Raw genomic sequence first — 20,514 nt, forward strand, 5'->3', positions numbered from 1 at the left:
AAAGGTTTTGAAAAGGTTTGCAAACATAAGAATGTTTTGGAAAAAGAGAGAAGATTTTGAAAATTTAAGAATGGGAGGAGATGAAGAGGCTAACCTAATGCATAAAATAAAAGCTAAGGAAAGAAACGGTCTAACCGAATAAGAAGCCAACACTTGACATTAAGAGCCAAGGTAATTTTCCCATCCTTTGGATTTATCAATACCAACACATTAACACTTGGGGATCCAGATGAACTTATTGTCTTAGCACCATTTTTTCATTAAGCACATTAAGATTCTGACAAAAATTGGGCAGAGTAACGGCTGTTTTTGGGTAAAATCCTTATCTCAATGCCTTGGAATTAACCATCAAGGGCTTTCAAGGAAATACCTGCACACATAAACATACAACAGAACAATGCCAGACAGACAGAACAATCACAGGATAGTAATAGAATGAGTCCAAAGGTACTAGGTCCATAAGTCCGAATCTCCAAATTGCTAGGGATAGTAACTGATAGTCCAAAGAGAGCCTTATGTATTTTTTAGATTTTTGATTATTTATTAGTGTTTTAGCGAAAAAATAAAGTATGGTCCAAGTGGACAAAGAGAAAATAACGGAAACATAAACACATGTCCAAGTGGACAAAGAGAAAATGACAGAAAGTAAATATGATGAAATGATAAAGTAAAGCGATAAAGCGAGAAATATAAAGAGCGGTAATATAAAGAGCGGTATAGTAAAGGTGCGGAAATTAAAGTTAGTTGTTAAATGTTAAAGATAACCATCTTGAAACTTGTCAAGTATGTTATCAAAGTTAGTAGGAGATCGATGGTGAGTGAATGATGTACTCGGATTTAAATTCAATGGGGTTTATCAGAAGCTTGATAAAATCATAGCGACTACACGATAAAAACCTCCACAAGTCTTAAATCAACCGCATACAATTCTCTTCCATATTTGATCTTTTTTATTCGGGACACGAAATATTGCGCTATGTTAAGCAGATCGCCAAGTGATTTATATAGAAATCACCCTACAACGAGGCCGGTCAAAACTTTATGTGCTAATGCATGCGAGAAGAACGATATGTAGATCGTTTTCCGAAAGCAATACCGCACGAAAAGAAAAATGGTGAGTGATCTAGTCTTCACCAAGAATCCATAAGAATCCTCAAGGTATTAAGACTTTCATCGATCAAAAGAAAGAGAAGTAAAAGATGGAACCACATTAAAAGCTCCTTTCATCCATAATTTCAATCACATAATTTTGCGGATTTGGATTCTCATCCTATCGACGCCCTAAGTCCATTGAAATTAGAGAGAAATTAGGCCTCTAACTTGTGATTCAAAGAAAATATCAAAAGAATGGAGTAGAAGATGAGTTAGAACCAAAAACAAGTCAAAAACTACAAAAATCAGCATTCTGCCCAGTGTAAATCGATTTGCACAGAGTGTAAATCGATTTGCATAACTCTGTTTTTAAAATCTGCGCAGTTTTCAGTTGTGTAAATCGATTTGCACAAGATGTAAATCGATTTGCACAACACAATTTTCAAAAAAACAGCAAATAAAGAGAAGAAAACTTGTTTAAACATAAAACCAAACACCTTGTGATCTTGGATCAATTTGTGCACGAAAATGTATCAATTAAGCAAGCAAATCTCATCAATGTAGCACCAAAGGTGCATCAAGCATAAACAACAATGGATCACATCTTGGATCATGTAAAGGATCAAGAATTTTACCAAATCTTCGCAAACTTTGAATCTTCTTCAAGAACACACAACCACAAGCCTTGATCTCTCACAATTGATGCAAAAACTAGTGTTTACGTTGAGGTTTAGCTCTAAATTAGTGAGGTTCAAGATGTGAGTCACTAATTTGTGTGGAAGAGAAAGAGCTTTGAGTGATGGGTTTGGAAGAGGTGAGGAGAGAATTTGCAATAAGTTTCTTGGCTATCAAAGCTTGAAAAATGAAGAGGGGAGTGCCTCAATTTATAGCACTTAGGCTTGGGAAATTTTGTGGCTTGGAGTTAGGATTGGAAAATAGAATTAGGCTTGGAAAATTGATTTGGAGCCAAAAATGAGATCCAATGGCCTTGATGCAATCACATGAGGGTACATGATTAGATGATGTAGGAAATCAAATGTAAGAACCAAGTCATGCTTCCCATGCTTGCAAATGATGTCAACACTTCAAAAAGCTGAAATTTGCCTTCATTTTTCCAAATTCGTGCTGGTGCAATCGATTTGCACATTATGCAAATCTATTTACATGGCTGAAAAAAGGCAAAATCTGGGGCAAAAACAGTTATGCAAATCGATTGCTGTCTTATGCAAATCGATTTGCACTGATGGCAGAAGCAAATCTGGTGCAGAAACAGTTGTGTAAATCGATTTACACCTTATGCAAATCGATTTGCACAGTGAAAATGTTGAAAAATGCTCCTTTGATGGGTATTTTGACTTGGTACCTACAAAACACAAACATATAAGAGCACAAGGCAATATTTTTGGTATTTTGGTTAGTAAAGGAATATATACAAACCAAAACATGGGTGCTCGGTGATTCCCTTGCAGATGAATTGAGCACAACATCACAAGTAGAGTTCTAAGTTAAAACTCTTGATTGATGGTTGATATGCAAATGATGCGTGATCTTAGGGTCAAAAATTGGGGTATGACATATACAAAGCCCAGAATTGAGGCTAACTCTTTATAAATATGTCTTTTACTGACTGAGACTAGTGAGATTATCTTTTTAAAGAATGAATGGAGGCTGACCCTTTCCAGGCGTTTTACTCTGCTGGAGAATTTATCTTTTGAAAGTTCAATTTTTGGAGGCTAACCCTTTCCAGGGGTTTTACTCATCTGGTGAAATTATATATTAAAATACTGATTTTTGGAAGTTGACCCTTTCTAGGGATTTATGAATGATAGCAGAAAGATTATCTAATTGGGACTTCTTGTTTAAAGCCCAAGATTAAGGCGGACACTGACTGAGGATAGACAGATAAGGAACCTAGACTATGCTAAGGATAATTAATAAAGATAAGGGTGACAGAGACTGAAGGATAGAAAAACACTTAGAAAGAGGGTGTTTGAATAACTGTAGCTTTAAAAACTTGACAGATAAAAATAAATTGCACAGTTATTTTTATCCTGGTTCGTTGTTAACTAAACTACTCCAGTCCACCCCCGCAGAGATGATTTACCTTAACTGAGGATTTAATCCACTAATCGCACGGATTACAATGGTTCTCCACTTAGTCAGCAACTAAGTCTTCCAGAGTCTTCTGATCACACACTGATCACTCCAGGAACAACTGCTTAGATACCCTCTAAGACTTTCTAGAGTATTCTGATCCACACGATCACTCTAGTTACAACCTGCTTAGATAACCTCTAAGACTTCCTAGAGTATTCTGATCCACACGATCACTCTAGTTCCTTACAACTTAATGTAATCAATTCTAAGAGTATTACAATTGCTTCTTAAAAGCTGTAATCACAAACTGTGATATTTCTCTTAACGTTTAAGCTTAATCTCACTAATATATTACAACAGCAATGTAGTGAGCTTTGATGAAGATGAAGATTCTGAGTTTTGAGTAGAATAGAGTTTCAGCAAGTTAATAGGAGTTGTTTTTGTTCAGAATCGTTAACCTTGCTTCTCATCAGAACTTCATATTTATAGGCGTTGGAGAAGATGACCGTTGAGTGCATTTAATGCTTTGCGTGTTCCGTACAGCATCGCATTTAATGTTATATGCTTTTGTCAACTACCTCGAGCCTTGTTCACGCTGTGTCTACTGACGTTGCCTTTAGTAACTTTTAACGTTCCTTTTGTCAGTCAGCGTAGCTTGCCACTTGTACTTCCTTCTGATCTGATGTTTGTGAATACAACATTTGAATATCATCAGAGTCAAACAGCTTGGTGCAAAGCATCTTCTGATCTTCTGACCTTGAAGTGCTTCTGAGTGTGATACCATCAGAACTTCAGTGCTTCTGATCTCATGTTCTTCTGATGCTTCCATAGACCCATGTTCTGATTCTGCTTCAACCATCTTCTGATGTCTTGCCAGACCATGTTCTGATGTTGCATGCTGAACCCTTGAGACAAAGCTTCTGAGCGCTGAATTATGCATACTCTTTATATATTTCCTGAAAAGGAAATTGCATTGGATTAGAGTACCATATTATCTTAAGCAAAATTCATATTATTGTTATCATCAAAACTAAGATAATTGATCAGAACAAATCTTGTTCTAACAATCTCCCCCTTTTTGATGATGACAAAAACATATATAAATGATATGAATTTGCGATCAGAAAGAGCAGACGGCAAAAGACAAATTACACAGCTATAGCATAAGCATATGAATATGTCTCCCCCTGAGATTAACAATCTCCCCCTGAGATAAATAATCTCCCCCTGAAATAAATACTCGAAGAACTTTAATAAAAGACTTCCCTGATTATTTCGGTAGAGACGATCACATAAGCTTCTGTCTTTAGAGAATTCATAGCTTCTGACTTCTGCTTCCATTGGACATCTTCAGAACTAGAATTTCTTTAGATCCCTAGAACACTCACAGCTTCTGATTCCTGCTTCCATCTAGGACAGCTTCAGAACTTGAATTTCTTTGATCTTCAGAACATTCACAGCTTCTGATTTCTGCTTCCCTCAGATAGCTTCAGAGCTTGAATTTCTACCAACATCACTTCATGCTAGATTTGTATCAGAACATTGTTGAATGTACCAGAGCATCATCAGAGCATCTCTACATCCTGAAATGTTACAGAACAAAAACTAAACGACAAAAGTCAGCATGAACGAGTCAGAACATAAAATGTATATTAGAACACATGATATGTATCAGAGCCATATAGGCTAAAATAATGTATCATAGCAAATAGAATTTTGTCAGATCAAATAGACAAATATGGATCAAATTCTATTATCAGTGCTTCTGATTCATTCTTCTTTCTTGCTTCTGATTTCTGAAGCTTGATAGCACTTAGCTTGCTTCAGTTTCCATGAGCTTATTCTTTTTACAGAATAACACTTCTTATGGTTTTGCTTCTTGTGTTTGCTTTGAAGATTCTCTTCACTTCTTTATACCTGCAAAACACTTAAACCATATAGAACTTCCAGTTCTTGTTAGTAAATGTGTGGGAGCTTTACCCAGTAACTGATAGATTAATCAAATCATTTATCATTTATCTTCTCCCCCTTTTTGTCATAACATCAAAAAGAATATTTCAAAAGATTCAGATGCAAAGCAATAGACAAATAACTTTTCATTGATTTCAACAAGAAGATTACAAAAGAGGAATGCAGGAAAACAGATGCAACAAGGAAGGAAAACTACACAGACCAAAGGACTAAGATCCTAGCCTACGCAAAATCCGCGCCAGAACATCATGAATCCCGTCAGTGCTTGTAGCTTGCCTTGCCATGAAGGAGCGAAACTCAGCATTGGCTACTTCTTGCGCGTCCAAACGAGAAGCCAGCATAGCTTGATTCTGATGAAGAGCTTCCAAGGTCTCCATCAGAGCTGAGGTTTCACCAGAAGAGGAGGCACCTGAATTTCTGCCAAAAGGGACAGCAATGTCAGCAGGGTGATCTTCTGGGAGATCTTCAGCTTGTGCATCTTCCATTTCCTCATCTGAGTCTGACTCAGAAGTAGCCTTAGCATACTCTGGTTCAGGCAGCTCAGAAGTTCCAACTTCCAATGCTTGAAGAATAGCTGCTAGGTTTGTTGGAGGAGTAGGACCAGCAACTTCAGCAGGATAAACCACTACTGGAAAAACCATGTGAGGTGCTTTTTCAGAAGGGTTCATTCTGAACCAGTTAAACAGCCACTGAAAATCTCCAGTCAGCACAGGAAACCATGGTTTCCACACCACGATGTCTCTGCAGAGATTTTCTTCTTCCAACTCATCTGCAGGTATCTTCTTCTCAAGAACACTTCTGTTCCTGATGATATGGTGATAGCTGCTTTCACCAACTTCCAACCGAAGACCACGAATACCAGGAGCTTCAGACATGATCCTTCTCTGAGTGTCTGTAGCCCTAACCAGAAAATCCTGACGAAAGGTATCCCAAAGGTTGCTTGTAGCATACTCATCCAGATGGTTAAGGTGAGCAGCACCCAGAATCTCCAACCAGCCATTTACATCACAATGTAAAAGCTCCAGAAATGATTGAGTGGTAGGGGTTGGAGGGTTGACAGCGAACCTGGAGTCAGGAAAAACGACACTATAGGGGTTAGGTGTTCTGGTGGGAAAAGGGTGTGAGAGAGATGAAGAAATATTTGATGGATGGGTTGAAGGAGAGGAGATATCAGATGGTGAAGAAGGTGGTTCCGAGAGGATGAATGAGGAGGAAGAGGTGGTGGAGGTCTATGAAGAGGGAGGTGATTGAGGGGTACCTTCAAGGGGTTGATACACACGTCTAGAGTAATTTCCAGACATCATAGCTTCAAACGGGTTCACTTTGAGAGGGTCATAGGTGATCCTTACTCTTTTTGGTTTGGTTTCTGGTTCAGCAGTTGCCTTTCTCTTTTGTTTCCGATCATTATCTTGATTCCCAGAGCTTGACGATGGATTCATGATGAAGTTGCAGATATTGGAAACTGCTAGGGTTTATGATGTGAATGCAAAGAGAGAGAACAAAAAAGAAACTGAATGCAAAGTGAGAGAAATATAAGAGGGAAAAGAAACGTTTGAAGAATATAAAAAGAAAACTGAAAGAGAGTAAATGATGAAAAGCATTTAATGTTACGTGACGTGAGGAGAGATAATAATGACAAAAGACGTGATTTTGCACAGTTACCTAGGTAGACGTCCCCTCAACTGCACGCACGCTTGTCCAGGAATAGTGAACACGTGTTTACCATCTGGATAGCCAGTTACAACTGTTTTGCTTTTAAAGAGATTCTGAATCAACTTAGACAATGAAACGTTAGTAATAACTGAATCACAATTTCTAATTGATTTCAATCAGAACTTCTTAAAAAAAATTTCATTTCAGAAGATACCCATACATAAGAACTTCTCATCTTCTCATTTTGGGCTTGTTTCTGAAGACCCATTTTGTACCTATTATATTGAATCCATCTGGTCTAGGAACAAGATCCCAAACATCATTCCTTGTAAACTGATTCAGTTCTTCTTGCATAGCAATTATCCAGTCTGGATCTTCTAGAGCATGATCAACAGAAGTTGGCTCGATCAAAGATACAAGACCTAATTGACAGTCTGCATTGTTCTTAAGGAATGCTCTTGTTCTGATTGGATCATCCTTCTTTCCAAGAATGACATCTTCTGAATGACCAGAGATGAGTCTGGATGATCTTCTGACAGATGGTTCTTCAGAAATGCTTAGATTCTCCAGAGAAGCTGATACTTGATCTTCCGATTCTTTGCTTCTGAGAAGCTCTGCTTCTGATGCGTTGCTTCTTGGCTCAACAACTTCTGATATATCAATATCACAATCTACAAAATTATCAAACTGCTTTGGTTTTTTAGAACCAAGCTTATCATCAAACCTGATATTGATTGATTCTTCTACAATCAATGTTTCAGTATTGTATACTCTGTAGCCTTTTGAGCGTTCAGAATATCCAAGAAGGAAACATTTTTGTGCTTTGGAATCAAACTTACCAAGATGATCTTTAGTGTTCAGAATAAAGCATACACATCCAAAAGGATGGAAATATGAAATGTTGGGCTTTTTATTCTTCCACAATTCATAAGGAGTCTTATTTAGAATAGGTCTGATAGAGATTCTATTCTGAATATAGCATGCAGTGTTTATTGCTTCTGCCCAGAAATGCTTAGCCATATTGGTTTCATTGATCATGGTTCTGGCCATTTCTTGCAGAGTCCTATTCTTTCGTTCTACAACTCCATTTTGCTGTGAGGTTCTAGGACAAGAGAAATCATGGGCAATACCATTTTCTTTGAAGAATTCTTCAAAGGATCTGTTCTCAAATTCACCACCATGATCACTTCTGACCTTTATGATTTTACACTCTTTTTCAGATTGAATTTGAATGCAGAAATCAAAGAACACTGAATGAGACTCATCCTTGTGTTTCAAGAATTTTACCCATGTCCAGCGCCTATAATCATCTACGATGACTAATCCATATTTCTTCCCTCTGACAGATGCTGTTTTGACTGGGCCAAACAGATCAATGTGCAAGAGTTCTAATGGCCTTGAGGTAGAAACAACATTCTTGGACTTGAATGCAGGTTTGGAGAACTTGCCCTTCTGACATGCTTCACAAAGAGCATCTGATTTGAATTTCAGATTAGGGAGTCCTCTGACAAGATCCAGTTTGTTAATCTGAGAAATCTTTCTCAAACTAGCATGACCTAATCTTCTGTGCCAGACCCACTGCTCTTCAGAAACAGACATAAGACAAGTCACCTTCTGACTCATAAGATCTTGCAGATCTGTCTTATAAATGTTGTTCTTCCTCTTGCCTGTAAATAGGATTGAGCCATCCTTCTGATTTACAGCCTTGCAAGACTTTTGATTAAAGATTATATCATAACCATTGTCACTCAATTGACTGATAGATAAGAGGTTATGTGTTAATCCTTCTACAAGAAGTACATTAGAAATGGAAGGAGAGTTACCAGACTTTATAGTTCCAGAGCCAATTATCTTGCCCTTCTGATCTCCTCCAAACTTGACTTCTCCTCCAGACTTAAGCACCAGGTCTTGGAACATAGACCTTCTTCCTGTCATGTGTCATGAGCATCCAGAGTCCAGGTACCACGACATGTTGTGCTTTGTCCTTTTTGCAGCCAAGGATATCTGCAATAGGAATAATCTTATCCTTAGGTACCCACATTTTCTTGGGTCCTTTCTTGTTAGATTTTCTCAAGTTCTGATTGAACTTGGGTTTAACATTGTAAGCAATAGGAGGAACAGCATGATAATTTTTAATGTGAGTTTCATGATATTTCCTAGGTTGTGTCACATGCTTTTTGGTGTGTGTTATGTGAAAACTTTGAGCATGTGAAGTGTGCCTAATATCATGGGAGTGGCCATACTTGAACTGATCATACAATGGCTTGTATGTGAATTTCATTTCATCAACCGGTTCAAGTTTGTATGGGATTTCACCCTCAAAACCAATGCCGACTCTTTTGTTTCCAGACACAGCATATATCATAGAAGCTAGCTGACTTCTGCCAATACTTCTAGATAAGAACTTCCTGAAACTTAAATCATATTCTTTCAGAATATGGTTTAGACTAGGAGTGGATTTTTCTGAATCAGAAGGAGGTCCAACATTATTGGATAATTTTAAAAGTTTTTCTTTTAATTCAGAATTCTCCAACTCAAGCTACTTTGTTTCAAATTCAAATAGCTTTTTCAGCTTTTTGTATTTGAGACTAATCTGAGACTTGAATTCCAGAAGTTCAGTTAGACCGGAAACTAACTCATCTCTAGTAAGTTCAGAAAATACCTCTTCAGAATCTGATTCTGATGTAGATTCTGATCTGTCATCTTCTGTCGCCATCAGCGCACAGTTAGCCTGCTCATCTTCAGAGTCTGAATCATCTTCTGACTCATCCCAGGTTGCCATAAGACCTTTCTTCTTATGAAACTTCTTCTTGGGATTTTCCTTCTGAAGTTTTGGACATTCATTCTTGAAGTGTCCAGGCTCATTGCGTTCATAGCACATGACCTTCTTCTTGTCAAATCTTCTGTCATCAGAAGATTCTCCACGTTCAAATTTCTTTGAACTTCTGACGCCTCTGAACTTCCTTTGCTTGTTCTTCCAGAGTTGATTTAGCCTTCTGGAGATCAAGGACAGTTCATCTTCTTCTTCAGATTCTGATTCTTCTGGATCTTCTTCTCTAGCCTGAAAAGCGTTAGTGCATTTCATGATATTGGATTTTAATGCAATAGACTTACCTTTCTTTTGAGGCTCGTTTGCATCCAGTTCAATTTCATGACTCCTCAGGGCACTGATAAGCTCTTCCAGAGAAACTTCATTCAGATTCTTTGCAATCTTGAATGCAGTCACCACAGGACCCCATCTTCTGGGTAAGCTTCTGATGATCTTCTTTACGTGATCAGCCTTGGTGTATCCCTTGTCAAGAACTCTCAATCCAGCAGTAAGAGTTTGAAATCTTGAAAACATCTTTTCAATGTCTTCATCATCCTCCATCTTGAAGGCTTCATACTTCTGGATTAAAGCGAGAGCTTTAGTCTCCTTGACTTGAGCATTTCCTTCATGAGTCATTTTCAAGGACTCATATATGTCATAGGTCGTTTCCCTGTTAGATATCTTCTCATACTCAGCATGAGAGATAGCATTCAGCAAAACAGTTCTGCATTTATGATGATTCCTGAAAAGCTTCTTCTGATCATCACTCATTTCTTGCCTTGTCAGCTTTACGCCACTGGCATTTACTGGATGTTTGTAACCATCCATCAGAAGATCCCATAGATCACCATCTAGACCAAGAAAGTAACTTTCCAGTTTATCTTTCCAGTATTCAAAGTTTTCACCATCAAATACCGGCGGTCTAGTATAACCATTGTTACCGTTGTGTTGCTCAGCAGAGCTAGATGTAGGTGTAGACTTTGCAGTTTCATCAGCCATCTTTTACTGAAGCGTTTTTCTCTTCCTGAATCTTTTCTAAACACGGTTAAGTGCTTGCACCTTAGAACCGGCGCTCTGATACCAATTGAAGGATAGAAAAACACTTAGAAAGAGGGGGTTTGAATAAGTGTAGCTTTAAAAACTTGACAGATAAAAATAAATTGCACAGTTATTTTTATCCTGGTTCGTTGTTAACTAAACTACTCCAGTCCACCCCCGCAGAGATGATTTACCTCAACTGAGGATTTAATCCACTAATCGCACGGATTACAATGGTTCTCCACTTAGTCAGCAACTAAGTCTTCTAGAGTCTTCTGATCACACACTGATCACTCCAGGAACAACTGCTTAGATACCCTCTAAGACTTTCTAGAGTATTCTGATCCACACGATCACTCTAGTTACAACCTGCTTAGATAACCTCTAAGACTTCCTAGAGTATTCTGATCCACACGATCACTCTAGTTCCTTACAACTTAATGTAATCAATTCTAAGAGTATTACAATTGCTTCTTAAAAGCTGTAATCACAAACTGTGATATTTCTCTTAACGTTTAAGCTTAATCTCACTAATATATTACAACAGCAATGTAGTGAGCTTTGATGAAGATGAAGATTCTGAGTTTTGAGTAGAACAGAGTTTCAGCAAGTTAATAGGAGTTGTTTTTGTTCAGAATCGTTAACCTTGCTTCTCATCAGAACTTCATATTTATAGGCGTTGGAGAAGATGACCGTTGAGTGCATTTAATGCTTTGCGTGTTCCGTACAGCATCGCATTTAATGTTATACGCTTTTGTCAACTACCTCGAGCCTTGTTCACGCTGTGTCTACTGACGTTGCCTTTAGTAGCTTTTAACGTTCCTTTTGTCAGTCAGCGTAGCTTGCCACTTGTACTTCCTTCTGATCTGATGTTTGTGAATACAACGTTTGAATATCATCAGAGTCAAACAGCTTGGTGCAAAGCATCTTCTAATCTTCTGACCTTGAAGTGCTTCTGAGCGTGATACCATCAGAACTTCAGTGCTTCTGATCTCATGTTCTTCTGATGCTTCCATAAACCCATGTTCTGATTCTGCTTCGACCATCTTCTGATGTCTTGCCAGACCATGTTCTGATGTTACATGCTGAACCCTTGAGACAAAGCTTCTGAGCGCTGAATTATGCATACTCTTTATATATTTCCTGAAAAGGAATTCGTATTATTGTTATCATCAAAACTAAGATAATTGATCAGAACAAATCTTGTTCTAACAGAGACTATCCATGTCTCATTCCAAAAGGTGTGCTCAAATACTGAGATTGAGGCAATCTTGGCTTGTTTAAAGTCTGGTTTGAAGAGTGGAAGAAACTCACCAGGGTAGGCTAAAAGGTAACTAAAGACCTGTTCCTATGTTTATAAGAAACCTGATGGGTCCTTGTATACAAGCTCAAGAGGAAGCTGGGAATGCTTTTAAGAAGTCTGTGGGTCCTTGTACAAAGCCCAAGAGGAGGCTAATCGAGGGTCATCAAGGGTCCTTGTTATAGCACAAGATAAAGATATATGGTTTTGAACTTATTTTGGCTCTAATAAAATGGGTAAGAGGTTTCACCGGGAATAATTCCTCTTGGGTGGATGTATCCTATTTTGGGTTCTAAGTCTTTTTCAAGACGTTTCACCGGGAATAATTCATCTTGAGGGTTTGAACTAAAGATCTCTAATTAGGAAAGAGCCTTCACCGGGAAGACATTCTCAATCCTAGGCCATAGTTCTATAATATATATAGTTTAATTGTCCTAAGGTTTTACTCAGACGTAGTTCTAAATAATATATATAACAATTTATATTTGACAGTAATTTAAAAGAAAACTGTAAACTGAAAGATATAAAGCCTAACCTGGATGAAGTGGAGGCCTTTGAAGATGTATGTACTAAGCCTTACCAGAAATTTTGTTGTTCAATGGTAACAGTTGAATATTTATGATAAAACAGTTAAAGGTTTTTGAAAACAGAAGAAGTGAAGATGGACATAGGTCACATAGGTATCTAAAGAGTTTCACCGGGAATAATGCCCTTCAAATACCATAAGAATGTTTTGAAAACAAAAAGAAGATTTTGTAAATACAGTTTTTGAAAACAAACTATGAAAAGAAAGAAGGTGTTCGGTCTTACACTCTATTAGAGGCCCATTGAAGTTGATTTACTATTTGGGAAAACAGTTGTTTGAAATTGAAATACTGTTGTTAAAACAGTTTTATTGACTGTATAAAATAAAAGGGGTGGGGACTTACACTCTATTAGAGGCCCATTGATTTATTTACTGTTTATGAAAAATAGTTGAAGAGATACAAGGTTTTGTTGTCTGAAAACCTGGATCGTCTGGTCAATCGGAGATTTGAAAAAATAGTTTAAATCATTGACAAAAGTCAACTTAATTAGGATAATGACAGAGTCTATACCTAATAAGACCTAAATGATTAGGGTTTTAAATCAAAAATAATTACAAGAGATTAGATTTTGAAAAATCAAGTGAAATTTATATTTTTTAAAGTATTAAACATGCTTAAAATATGTGAAAAGTAAAGTGGAAATTACTTAATATGATAGGTGAATTAATTGTGTGAAGTTTTGAAGAAATTAAAGGAAATTAGTGATAAAAAAATAAGGTTTGTCTCCACCAAGGCTTGAACCCATGCCCTTATGGTCACATGTTCAAAATAATACCACTGGGCCAAGCCTCAGTTGGTGACTATAACAAGCGCGCAGTTGGTTTTGTTTCAAAATGAGTTAGAACTGTTTGAAAAATAAAAGAATCAAAAAGTCTGGGGCGAGGGGGATTTGAACCCCAGACTAGAGGCATGAGGAGACTAAGAGCGCGTGTGAGGCCACTAGGGAAAATGATGAATTCGTTTAGTAAAAGGATTCAAATAAATATATTTTAAACTTAAACCCTGATATTCAAAAGAATGGCGCCATCACCATCTTCGTCTTCGTCTTAAACTTAAACCTCTCTTAATTCTCAACCATTTGCAAAGATGTTAACATCAAACTTGTTCTAAATTCTCTCACGGTTTCAAATATATAACTAACATAAGCTATAATTAAATATGACTAACGAATTATATAAAAGACGTGAAGAACCCTTAAAAATTAAAAATGAAATTAAATGGCTATACTGAAAGATAAACATATGATGATAGATGGTTTTTAATCCTCTGATGATGCTGAATGAAATGGTGATGAGATATATCGAGAAGAACACTTAAATATGAGTATTAGAGTTGAAAAAAATACCTCTGAAAATGGAGGTCGATGGCTATGGTGGAGAGCTTCTGGCTATGGCTGAATGATTCTGAAAGCTTCCTGGTGGCTTAGTGATGCTAACTGAATGCTTATTGCAACCTGAATGCTTCAGAACTGCCCTACTCGACACCTTCTATTTGAGCTTCAAGTGAACATGGAGGTTGGTGATTCTGTGGTTACAGATGTGCTGCATGCATTTGAATAGCTTCACTACACCTCTAGGAACATGTTGATGTGCTTAGATTTGTCTGACACCTTCTGAATTCTTCTATAGACCTCCAACAACTTAAGCTCCAAAGTGAGAGTGACTATGGTGTTTCTCCACTTACAGAAGTGATCCAGGTGCTTGGATCACCTCTAATGAACCTCCTTGAGATGTTAGAATGCTTACTTTCAAAAAGAAGAGCTATAGTTTGAAGAATTCGATTCTTCTTGCCAAAGAACTTTTGAAAACCATAAGCATGAGGGAGAGAAGGAGAAAGAAAGAATTGGAGTTGCTTTGGTGTGATTAATATGAAGGATGACACTTCTATTTATAGGCAATGGGTTATGTACAGATTGAGGGAGTGAGCTTGCTTAATGAGAGAGTTTTGGTTTCTTGGCCATGAAGAAATTCAAAGAATCTTCAATGATGGCCAAACCGAGCTAGCTCCCTATCCATTGATTCTATCTGATCTTGGGAAACATTTCTGATGTGTAGAGGCTTTCTATTAGCTTAGGAGAAGATTCTAATTGATGAATCATTACTTACCATAAATTCTCAAAAGTAATGATTACATAATCACATGCTCTTGCTTCTGGGAATCTTCTTCAATTTTTATGCCATGGTGAAAATGGATGCATGGTATGCTTTCAAATGTATCATGGGTCGTATAGCATCATTTAGTGAAGCCATTTGCACAAAATTGCAAAGTTTCAAATTGTTCATGACCTATAATTTTACTTCATGAGGCCAACTTTGAACAAGCATAACTCCTAGCTCAAAATGAATTTGGAGAAGGTTTACCATAATTTGGAAATCCCTTAATATGTACTTGAATTCATTAGTTTGGAGTTTTTCCAAAATCATTTGGGAAATTTGTGTAAAACAGGCCCAAAGTTTGAAGAAAACTAGGTCAAAATACTTAGAAATTTTCTAAGTTTTTCATGACCTATAACTTCCAAAGTCCATATCTCTTAAATGATTGATCTCTTGAAGAAAGTTCCTTTGTGAGAAGTTGTTTTATTTGATGAGATCTACAACTTTCATGTTCGAAGTTTTTTGAGTTATGTAGGTAAAATTTTGAGATCCAAGAACTAGGTCAAAAATGCACTTAGTTTGACTTTTGTTAACTTTTTGATCCTTGATGAATTTTCTTGATTTTATTTGGCCAAATGACTTCAATTATCATATATTGATGATATTGATCCTTAAAAGTCATGATTTGACCAAAAAACTTGGAAGTCATAGGTGATCTTGTATAGTTGACTTTTTCCAAATGAAGTGAAATCTTGGACTTTTGTGATGAATCAAGTTCTCCCCCTTAAATGAGTGATGTGAATGGATTATATTGAGGTAATAGAATTTCTTGAGCCATGTTTTGAGTTTTGGATCCATGTCCTGATTAAAAGTCAACTGTCTAGGTGAATTAGGTCAAAAACCCTAATTGTCGACCATATGAAATTGATGACTGTGGATCTTGAATTGAAGTGAAATGCCCTGTGGATATTGTCACATGGATTATTTGAAAATGATTGAAGCCTTTTAGTGATCCCCTGGAGCTTTTTAGGGTTTCCCAAATGTGGTCCCTGATTGCAGCCTTTGATGGGCTCAAAATCCTAAATTGGTGATCTGAGCAAACCTGAGTCCTGATGACTGGTGTCTAATCAATCATAGGTGAATAGAATGAAGCTTTTGGGTCCTATAATTGTATTGGAGACTATTCCTTTTATTGATTGACCCTTTGCCTGAGCTCTTTTGTCTTTGAACATCCTCGATTAAATACCAGGTGAATAAGTGTTTGTTCTGAGTATCTGCTTTGAATTTGATGAAAAGTCTGGAGGTATGACATCTTAGGGGGGGTCAAAATTAGGGTATGACAGATTCCCCTATTTAAGTTTCTTTCATCTGAAGGGAGAAAGATTGACATCTTGATCTCTCCTGCGTGAAAGAAACTTAAATACCAAAGAATGCCAGAATTTTGGGCGTTCCTGAGATGTTGTAATAATAATAAAATCCTTGCATGACTTGATCCCGTTGTCGCACTCGGCGGGGGATAAGGAGTCGGACTCCTCCCTTCATTTCGGATGCTTTGATTGTGAAACTGGTCTTATTTGTAATTCTGGACAGCATCTCAAATAAAGAGAAAAATCTCCAAGGGTTTGTTTCCTCATCAAACTTCTCGCTAGCACTTGGAGGAGAGATACCATTTGATTGTGTGTCCTTTTGAGGAGCTAATGACTTTGCCCTAAAGTGGACGAATTGTTTTCGGGAAGAAAACTGCCATTCATCGACTTATGTTGGGGGATTAACAAACTGCTTTCTAGTAGGAAAACTGCCATTTGTCAATTCTGCTGAGGAATCTGAACTATCTTTTTGAAGAAGACTTCCATTCATTGACTCCGCTGGGAAATTAACAAATTGTTTTCCTAGGAGGAAAACTTCCATTTGTCAATCCTGATGGGGATGAAACATCTAGGAAGCAGACAAATTGTTTCTTGCAAAGAAACTGCCATTTGTCGATTCCTTGGGTATTAAATAGACAAACTGTTTTTCTCGAGAAAGACTGCCATTTGCCAATTGCTAGGGAAAAAAACTGTCTTCTACTGAAAGAGACTGCCATTTGTCAACCCTGCTGAGAAATTCTTAAGCGAAACAAAATGTCTTCTGCTGAATGAGACTGCCATTCGTTGACTTGGCTTAGGAAAAAAAGTGAGCAAACTGTCTTCTGCTGAAAGAGACTGCCATTTGCTGACTTTTAAATAAGGATCCTTAAATGAACTATCTTCATGAAGAAGACTTCCATCCGTTACCTCTGCTTGGGAGAAAGTGAGCATACTGTCTCCTGCTGAAAGAGACTACCATCCGTTACCTCTACTTGGGAGAAAGTGAGCAAACTGTCTTCTGCTGAAAGAGACTGCCATTTGTTGACTTTAAATAAGGAATCCTTAACGAACTGTCTTCATGAGAAGAATGCTATCCGTTATCTTCGCTTGGGAGAATGTGAGCAAACTGTCTTTTATTGAAAGAGACTGCCATTTGCTGACTTTAAATAAGGATCCTTAAACGAACTATCTTCATGAAGAAGACTGCCATCCGTTATCTCCGCTTGGGAGAAAGTGAGCAAATTGTCTTCTGCTGAAAGAGAATGCCATTTGCTGACTTTAAATAAGGAATCCTTAACGAACTGTCTTCGTGAAGAAGACTGCCATCCGTTATCTCCGCTTGGGAGAAAGTAAGCAAACTGTCTTCTGCTGAAAGAGACTGCCATTTGCTGACTTTAAATAAGGAGTCCTTAATGAACTGTCTTCAAGAAGAAGGCTGCCATCCGTTATCTCCGGTTGGGAGAAAGTGAGCAAACTGTCTTCTGCTGAAAGAGACTGCCATTTGCTGACTTTAAATAAGGAATCCTTAACGAAATGTCTTCAAGAAGAAAAGGAAAAGTAATTTTGGCAAATTTCAGCCAATAGGTCGACGCACATATGCCATTGGTTGACCTATTTTGTGGACTTAAGAAAAATGTTGTGTAGGAGCAGAATGCGTCGACGCATTGCTAGCTCAGGTCGACGCATGGATTTTTGAGGAAACCTCATGTATGCACACGCCGACCCTACAGGTCGTCACATGGAACTTTGGGGAAACCTCGGGTATGCGCACACCGACCCTACAGGTCGACGCATGTGTCGTGTTTGCTTCAAAATCATGTGCAGGACTTCAATAGATCGACCTAGACAGATGGACAGGTCGACCTATCGCTAAATTTACTAGGTTTTTGCTGAATGTAAGTGGCTATTGCAAAGGGTGTGGTATATATATTCTTTGATCATTCTCAAGCAAAATTAACAAGAAACGTGAAAGATATACTCAAGCTTCTTCTCATATTCAACCTTTCGCTTATTGATCGAAAATCACACATAATAATCTTTTTTGATTGGAGTAAGGAACGTGCGTTGATAAGGTTCGACGATAGACAATTGTCTTGTTCGAGTGAAGATTGTTGAGGGTGTTTCTTGTATAAAACCTTAGGGTTTTTCCTTCTACATCAAGGGTTTAATTTAAAGGTTTTTGACGATCGCTTCGCTTTAGGTTCAATTCAGCCGAGCATAAGGAATCGAGGGATTGTAGATTCGCTCATCAAATTTGCTACAACCGGAGGATTGAAAAAGGAAGGATCGGGGTCTTGATCGGTGAAGATCATTGACAGTGACTTGGTTCTTCTTGAATCAAGGGGAGGAAAGAATTGTATTCAATTTTACTGCATGTGTGTAGTTGGTGATTTGTAAACTCTTTCCTTGTTAAACATTTTGCAATCAAATAAAACTTTTCTAATTTCATTTGAAATTAGGGGCAGACGTACTCCTGCGAGGATGATAGAGGAACTTCCTTCACAAATCTCGTATTCTTTATCGTTCTTAGTTTTATCTTTTCAATATACGTTTTCGGTAAAAATCCATAGTTGAACAAAAATTGAACTTTGGTGAAAAACTCTCACCAAGTGTTCGATAAAATTACACTTTCAATTTTTGGCCAATCTTGGTGAAACAGTTCAGTGCGAGTAAGATTTACTTAAGTGTGTATGCTAGTTAATTGATAATTTCGTTGAAACAAGTAATTCAAATTTATCATTTTCATTCGATTTGGTTATTTCGGGGAATCATGTTTCAAAAGCTAAAATTTTCTTAAGTCGGAAAAAAGGTGGTCTATTCACCCCCCTCTAGACCATCCCTATCGTCTAACAAGTGGTATCACGAGGGCCGGTTTATCTAGTGCTTGGTATATAACTTCTAGAAAATGGAGAACGGTCAAAAAGGGGCGTATAATAAAGCGCCTGTTTTCACCGGAGAATACTATATTTATTTGAAAGACTATATGTGCATTCATATCAACTCTATTGATAGAAAAATATGGGATGTCATCGTCAATGGTCCTATGGCTATAATCATAACCAATGATGCAGGCGTTACCAGACCTAAACCTCGAGCACAATGGGATGAAAAAGATGAAAAGAATTATGCGTATGATTGGAAAGCTAGAAACATGATTATAGCTTCCTTAGGGGTTGATGAGTACTTTCGTGTATCGCATTGCCAAACGGCTAAGGCAATGTGAGATGCATTACAAGTCGCCTATGAAGGAACTAATGATGTTAAGCTAGCTAGAATTAATACTTTGACGCAAGAGTTTGATCTCTTTCACATGAAGCAAGGTGAAACCATTGCAGAAATGCAAAAGATACTTTCTCATATTATCAATCGTTTTCACACTTTGGGACATATTACTCCCAATGCTGTAGCTACTAATAAAATTTTGAGATTTCTTAGTAGGGAATGGCAACCTAAGATCACGACAATCAAAGAAGCCAATGATCTCTCCACATTGGATCTCACGGCTCTATTTGGAAAGCTTGAAGAACATGAGCAAGATCTCATGAACCTAAACAAGCACGAAAAGAAAGAAAAGAAAGAGAAGTCAAAGGACACCGAATAGAATTCTATTGCTTTAAAGGCTTCAAGTTCAAAGTCATCCACCAAAGATGTGTGTGATAGTGAATCTAGTGACGAGGATGATAGTCCGGATGTAGATATTGGATTGTTCGTGAGAAGGTATAATAAGTATATTCGAAATAATGAAATCAAACACTCGGACAACAATCTAGTCGACTATAGACATCAAGCAAAGCCTAACAAGCAAGATGAGAGTAAGAGAACTAAACCTAGAGGATCTTGTTACAATTGTGGTAATCCTGGTCACTACAAGCCAGAGTGCCCCTCGCTTAAGAAAGATAAGGAAAAGAGAAAACCTCAAGAGAATCAAACAAAAGGAAGAAGAGCCTATATCGCTTGGGAGAGTGATAGTGACTCATCTAGCAATGAAAGCTCGAGTGATGAAGAGGAAACAATCAACCTATGTATCATGGCACATCAAAAGAAGAAAAATATTGTAAGTCATGAGAAATATAATAATGTTGATGCTATGTCTTATTTTGAATTAAAACATGCCTTTGATACTTTACATCATGAAGCTAAGGAAGCTTTTCAACGCTTAGCTTCAAATAAAAAGATTTTCAAATACCTTGAGAAGAAAGTTTCTGATTCCGAAAAGGAAGTAGAAACTCTCAAGGAGTCCATGATTGAAAGTATCAAAGAAAAAAGCGAAGATGACAAGAGTTCTTGGTTTAAATGGGGAGGATGTGAAACTTGTCTCATTTGGCAAAAAGAAGTTAAAACTATCAAAGCCAAATTAGACAAGGCTTCAAAACCTAAAATTACATATGCCATTGATCAATCACATTTCAAAAATAGTATGATAAATCCATATCAACAATACACTTATGTGATAAAAGATCAATCTAGAAAATGCAACGACCATTCAAACTTAACATGTCTATATTGTTGCAAAAGGGGTCATACCATT

Source organism: Vicia villosa, linkage group LG7 (genome assembly GCF_029867415.1).
Source record: "Vicia villosa cultivar HV-30 ecotype Madison, WI linkage group LG7, Vvil1.0, whole genome shotgun sequence".
In the NCBI taxonomy this organism is placed as follows: domain Eukaryota; kingdom Viridiplantae; phylum Streptophyta; class Magnoliopsida; order Fabales; family Fabaceae; genus Vicia; species Vicia villosa.